At 35.3% G+C, this 7,044-nt stretch overlaps 1 long non-coding RNA gene across 1 annotated transcript; it reads right to left on the bottom strand.

Annotated features, from left to right (window-relative positions):
• Nucleotides 1-5,883: 5,883 nt before the first annotated feature.
• LOC146725370 (uncharacterized) lies at nucleotides 5,884-6,764 on the bottom strand. Its single transcript, XR_014928813.1, has 2 exons — nucleotides 6,654-6,764; nucleotides 5,884-6,499 (listed from the first exon to the last, which is right to left on the bottom strand). It is a non-coding gene; the product is annotated as an uncharacterized LOC146725370 (long non-coding RNA).
• Between the last annotated feature and the right edge of the window lie 280 nt (nucleotides 6,765-7,044).

Below are 7,044 nucleotides of genomic sequence, written 5' to 3'. Positions count from 1 at the left end.
CAATAAAATTTGAATCTGATGTGAGCCTGCAACATTGCAGCTATGAATTGTGGTGCTTGACCATTAAGTTTTGAAAACAGTACCATCCACACAACTGTAATCATGTACCTAACTTGCAGGTAGTGAAGTTAGGTCAAAATATCTAGCATCATTCTTTCTTTAGCTTCTAGAAAACATAACCAATTGCTATACAATCTTCAACTTTAATCAGTTCAAATTATTTTATTACTTTCTCAGAGCAACCGCCAGAGGGCGCTCTATAATTAAAAAAAAAAAGTAGAATATTTACTTGGTCTAATTTCAGCAGATTTTCATCAGGTTATAAATTCACTGGTTTGAGAAAGGGAATCATAGACTTCATAAAAGTTCATCCAGTCTATAAGCCACCCAAAACAGCTAAAAATTAAATCCAATTCATGTACATGTTCATTTGATGAAAGTTGAATATTAGCCACAATTTTATTTATTATAATAAACAACACCTACATACATAATTTATCACATTACAAATACTGTAAATTGATCATCATTTGGAACGTGAGGGTTAACAAAAGCAAGCTGTGGTAAAATATGCCAAATAGGACCGATACTTTGGCTATAGTATCATTGAGGCAATAAGAAGCATACATGCAAAAACAGGAACATGTTAAGTTCACAAATATTAAATGTATGCAGCTCCTTATACAAAGAGCCACTTCTATAACAAGATGATACTGTTTAAAAAAAATTATAGAAGTAGGAAGTTTTGTTTTAAAAGTGCCTGTGAAATGCCGACACAATTATGTTCTCTGGTTTTGGTTGCCCTAAAATAGACATTTAAAAAAAAAAAAGAATCATCTTTAAGTAAATTTGAACAAAGTTTCTGAGTTGTAGCAGTCAACTGTTTTCGTCTTTCGCTGAAGTGAAAGTGCACTACCAAACATCAGACAAAAGGGGAAGCCATGCAAGTGCCATTCACTGAATACTATAAAAACATATAGTTATACATGTGTGTAAAATTATTATGGGAATCGTGATTTTATTGTCCAGGAATTCATAGAATATTTAAAGATCAATCCAATATCATTTCTGTATCATCATTTCTGTTGCAAAATTTTACCGAACAACTAAGTCTTCTGGCGACATTATACTGCACACCTGTGCACAATAAGTATCCCAAAAAGTGAGTGACCACTAACATACAATTGTTGGCAGGTGAAGTTGAAAACTGATTGTAAAAAAAAGTCAAGTAACATCTCAAATGAATGTTTCTACCATGAATGTGTCTTTCATTATTACACAATATCAAGCTGCCCAAACAAATGTCGCAGGAAAATCCAAATTATGAACAAGGTTTGCCCTCAGCAAAAGGGTAGTTGTGTTTCGTTGGATAAAAATAAAAATCTAATTTTACAAAAGAGGCTTGCAATGATATGCAATACATGACATATTCACGTATCAGGTCATTGAATTGAATGTATAGGGGCTTGACCATCTATTCGTCTCAATACATGGACGTCTATGGGACAGACCGACTATGTCCTGGTATAGGATTTTACCCTTGCTCAAATAATCAAAATTATAAAATTAAAACAGTTTGGTAATGTAAAGCAAGCATATGTCATAAAATTCAATTATCCACGGTCTGAAACCCCAAAAATCCGTCTTATTTCTGGACAATTAGCCTACATTATATATATACTGGGACAGATGACTGCCAAACTGCCAGATTTGAATTCAGCCAGCAGTAGAACTTCGGAGTTAATAGTCTGGGAGAGTTGTTGATTTCATAGTACAGACAGCCCTATATCACGGTAAAATTAAATAATGAACGATACATGGCGGCAAGGGTAACGAATAATTTATCTATACTAAGTGTTTTATTACGATGAAATAAACTACTGTACAAAACTATTTTACTGAATTCAAGAACAAAACAGTCATGGGAGTTAATCAAAAATATATCAGTGAAGCAGATGTGTTGGCTGAGTTCGACTATAATCCCGGTAAATATTGTAAAACAAGTTTAAATAGCTGCACATCATATTAGCGATTTTGACTCAATGCATGAATTAACTGAATCTTAATTTAGCTAAAGTGTAAACAATTTCATTGTGAGAATATACTCTATTTTAAATTCTTGACATCTTGAATTAGCGAAATTACAGATTAGCAAAATTAGCTGAAATAACATGCTAGCGAAAAAGACATGTTTTACAGTAAGTACTGCCCACGTATCGACACTAAAAAATCGCCAGGCTCTGTGATTGAATGCGGTCAAATAGGGTACCAATCAATGCAATGACCGGTACCGACAGGGATCGAAATACCCTGGTGCACATCGATTATTAGCTAGTGCAAGGAAACTCAAAATATAATGTGCACGCTGTGCATGTAGAAATTAACACAACATTTTCTCATTATATTCACGAAGTCTAAATTAAGTTCAACAAAGATTGTGAGACAACTAGAAAAAATCAAATTCTTTCACAATCGCATCAATCGAGAACCCGTCAATTTTATTTAAAAGTGGTGCATTTCACAACAAGTTAGTGCAGGTAAATTTCAAATTCAACATGCACACTATGCATGCAGGAGAAAATTTCCATTTCAATCCCTGACCGATAAATATTATTACCGCCAAAGATCTACAGAGGACTCTTAATTGGTGTGCCCCCAGTGAGGGTCACATCAGTGTTTAGAAAGAAATGTCTGAAGGATCATTTTAAAATAAAAAAAATTGAAAAATGTTGGGCCTAGGTTACATCTTTGTTTTACCCCTGGAAGGGACAGAAATCAATTTGGGCAGAGCTCCAGAAGGAGTACCTACACTTTATGCAAATTTTTTAAAATTATGCTAATTTATTCATGACGTAGCAGTTTCTGTGCTCATGAATATTCATTAATTTGTGGGTCATTACATTTTAAAAGGGGCGATATATTATTTTTGGGGGAAGAGTTAGAAAGGGGGATTAGCAATCCTTAGGGGGTCAATACAAAAGAAGGGACCCATTTGGAGAGCAGCCATGCTCCTCGTGTCTGTTGTTACACGTGACCTACAGCTGTCAACTGTGTTCGTTCTTCGACTGTGTTCGTTCTTCGACGACTTCGGCTGGCTTCGGCTGGCTTCCACGTGGGGTAGTATTCTTGTGTTCTGTTTTCCTGACTTGAGTTTTTGAATCCGCTGTTTATGATTTTAACGTCTTTCATGTCTTTTGTAGGAGTGTCCAATCCGTGATTCGAACTTGCGATCTTTGAGTTCCCAGCGCACTGTCTTGTCCACTGTACCACGAGTGTCTTCACACAGGAGTTAGGATTTAAGTCCTATTCATAGGACACTGTCTTCACTAGCATTCAAAAATCTAACTAAACATACTGGATTCGAACCAGCGATCGCTCACATTGCTGACATAGTACAAATCAACTGAACTATGTGGGTAGTCATGCAAATTAAATAATTTGTTGTCATATTTAGCTTTATTGCCAAATGGTGTTTGCGAAAAAAAGGTGGGCAGGCAAGGGAATTGAACCCAGGTCCTCCTGGTCACTATGTAGAGAACTGACCCACAAGACCACAATGGATTGACTGGATGTATTTGCATTTGATAAGACTATATAGTGTGTATATATATAGAAATACAACATATTTCTATTATTGAGTTACAATTGTCCAAAAAATTGCCAATTTTGTGTTTTTACTTGTGTAAACTATATGCATGCCATAACCCGTTAGTGTACATCTTGCCAATTGGGTGTTTGCCATTTGCGTTGCCCATACCTGACCCGACCCTAACCCTAATGCCAAGACACGTTCCTGTTAATAATTCCGTTGCCCATACCTGACCCGACCCTAAACCTAATGCCAAGACACGTTCCTGTTTATAATTGCTCAACAATGATACTCTGTTGTGCACTGTCTGCGGGTAAGTTGCATTGATGTCAACTGATTAAACAAGTCGCGTTTAAGTAATTTCCACTATTAACAAGTGGTTAAATTGTGACAATAAATGTGTGGACAAATATTTGAGATTAATTTTGGTGTAGACAACTCTCGTTTAATTATTTTACACCATTACAAGTTGTTAAATTGAGAGAATAAATGTCTCAACAAATATTTAATACTTAGTTTGATGTAAACAACTCACGTTTGATTAATTCCCACAATTACAGGTTGTTAAATTGAAAGAATAAATGTGTGGACAAATATTTTAGACTTATTTTGGTGTAGACAGCTCTCGTTTAATTATTTTACACCATTACAAGTTGTTAAATTGAGAGAATAAATGTGTGGACAAATATTTTAGACTTATTTTGGTGTAGACAGCTCTCGTTTAATTGTTTTACACCATTACAAGTTGTTAAATTGAGAGAATAAGTGTGCAGACAAATATTTTAGACTTATTTTGGTGTAGACAGCTCTCGTTTGATTAATTCCCACAATTAAAAGTTGTTAAATTGAGAGAATAAATGTGCGGACAAATATTTTAGACTTATTTTTGTGTAGACATCTCTCGTTTGATTAATTCCCACAATTACATGTTGTTAAATTGAGAGACTAAATGTGCGGACAAATATTTTAGACTTATTTTGGTGTAGACAGCTCTCGTTTAATTATTTTACACCATTACAAGTTGTTAAATTGAGAGAATAAATGTATGGACAAATATTTTAGACTGATTTTGGTGTAGACAACTCTCATTTAATAATTTTACACCATTACAAGTTGTTACATTGAGAGAATAAATGTATGGACAAGTATTTGAAACTTATTTTGGTGTAGACAACTCTCATTTGATTAATTCCAACAATTACAAGTTCTTAAATTGACAGAATGAATGTATGGACAAATATTGACCATTATATTTGTGAGTAAATACCTGTTGTTTAATTAATTTCCACCTCTACAAGGTTGAGAGAATAAGTGTGCGGACAAATATTTTAGACTTATTTTGGTGTAGACAGCTCTTGTTTGATTAATTCCCACAATTACAAGTTGTTAAATTGAGAGAATAAATGTGCGGACAAATATTTTAGACTTATTTTGGTGTAGACAGCTTTCGTTTAATTATTTTACACCATTACAAGTTGTTAAATTGAGAGAATAAATGTGCGGACAAATATTTTAGACTTATTTTGGTGTAGACAACTCTCGTTTAATTATTTTACACCATTACAAGTTGTTAAATTGAGAGAATAAATGTATGGACAAGTATTTGAAACTTATTTTGGTGTAGACAACTCTCATTTGATTAATTCCAACAATTACAAGTTCTTAAATTGACAGAATGAATGTATGGACAAATATTGACCATTATATTTGTGAGTAAATACCTGTTGTTTAATTAATTTCCACCTCTACAAGGTTGAGAGAATAAATGTGTCGACAAATATTTGATACTTATTTAGGTGTAAGAACTCGTGTTTGACCAACTTCCACCATTGCAAGTTGTTAAAATAAATAATACTGGTATCATTGGATATTTGATTTAATTGTGAAACTTTCTAACAAAACGTTAACTGCTGGCTTCGAACCCTCAATCAACAATTCCGCAGACACGGTATAAATTCAACAACACCACAGAAGATATTCGTCTGTTGCCTGAATTGTTTTCGTAATATAGGGAACGCCATCGACACTTTAACAAAACTTACCTTGACTTGGGTCTTGTTTATCTCTTGTCACAATCTGGAAACTGTTGAACAAATTGCGCGTCGTCCAGTTTAAGACGTTAGTTATTTTATTATTTATTCATTCAGTTTTGTATGGTGCAGTTTTGTGAGGTTTATTATTTTTTGCGACGTTCTTTGTTTACTTGTTTACGGTTTGAGAGATTTCAGTTTATTTGATTTACGTTTTTACGGTAGCTCTGAGCGGGACTCGAACCCACTGTCTTTTCAAGCTAATTTTGTTTTATTTTGATGGCACGCTTGTGTACCACGCCACGACGTTGGTCGTTAAGTGGTGTTCATTTTTCTAACTACTCTAGTGTTCCGATGAGTTGAACGGAAAAGCCAAAACGATTGCTGGTTTCTGATTGCTTCGGTTCTGGTGAGTGTGCATCTAGTGTGATTCGAACCCATGTCGTTTGTATTGGGCGTTTTTTTATTTCCCATGGTAGCTACGCCGTAATATGCAACCACTTCCCCGTTTTATTGTGATTTTGAGTGTTTAATGATGTCTTCCTCACCCGTCACGCCATGACCCAGTTTCAACCACACGGCCATTTTGCAACACAGTTCGTGACCCTCGGCGTCACCCGACTGACTATATGAGCGTTCTCTTCAACTGTTAAGCTAGGATTTATTACCGTTATTATCATTATATTGTCACGTGATTTGTTTTACCTTATGTGTAATGTCTTAAGTATCTTTATTGTAATTTGTATATACCAATTCGTATATACCGAGGAAACGACCCCGATTGAAGGTCATGTATTTTATGACGTCACCAATTCGTGTGTAGGTACTGCTTCTAGATCTGTGCCTCAATTTGTTGCTCCACCGTGATAAATCGACTCGGCTAAATTGAAAAAAAACGCAAAATTCATGTGTTAAAAAGTGAATTTCTGTCTGACGACGCGACAAAGGTTCACATACTGTTTAGGAAAACGTGCGATTACTAGTAAACAACACATCGTGTATGTAACGGGAAGAAAATAACAAGCACAACTAACCTGTCGGCCATGTTGTATAATGCAATATGGGTAATATGTAAAGTAGGTCGTATTCGTGAGGTCCTATTTGAGAGCTCACAGATACGACCCAAAGTGGCGTGCGCATAACCCGTCTCCAGTTCTTGGTATTGATGGAGAGCGCCCTCATTGGTCAGTTCTCATTTGACTGGTCTTTCGTTTTTTTGATAATTACAGGGAAGTGCTTTTTCAAGGTCATACATTTGTATTTCCTACAGTTGTTGAGCTTTTCCAATACCCATTGTGATAGTGCATTGTGGGTAGCGTTGTACTGTTTGCCGTTAGCGGTCTGTTGATTAAATGTTGTTCCTCTGAGATTTGGGGAAGACTGAAACACAACTTTGACAGGTGTGAGTGTGAGTTTATTTCTATA

Source organism: Saccoglossus kowalevskii, unplaced genomic scaffold (genome assembly GCF_978046115.1).
Source record: "Saccoglossus kowalevskii unplaced genomic scaffold, keSacKowa6.1 SCAFFOLD_254, whole genome shotgun sequence".
In the NCBI taxonomy this organism is placed as follows: Eukaryota; Metazoa; Hemichordata; class Enteropneusta; family Harrimaniidae; genus Saccoglossus; species Saccoglossus kowalevskii.
Note: the sequence above shows the minus strand (reverse complement) of the source record. Positions and strands in the feature narration are given on the sequence as shown.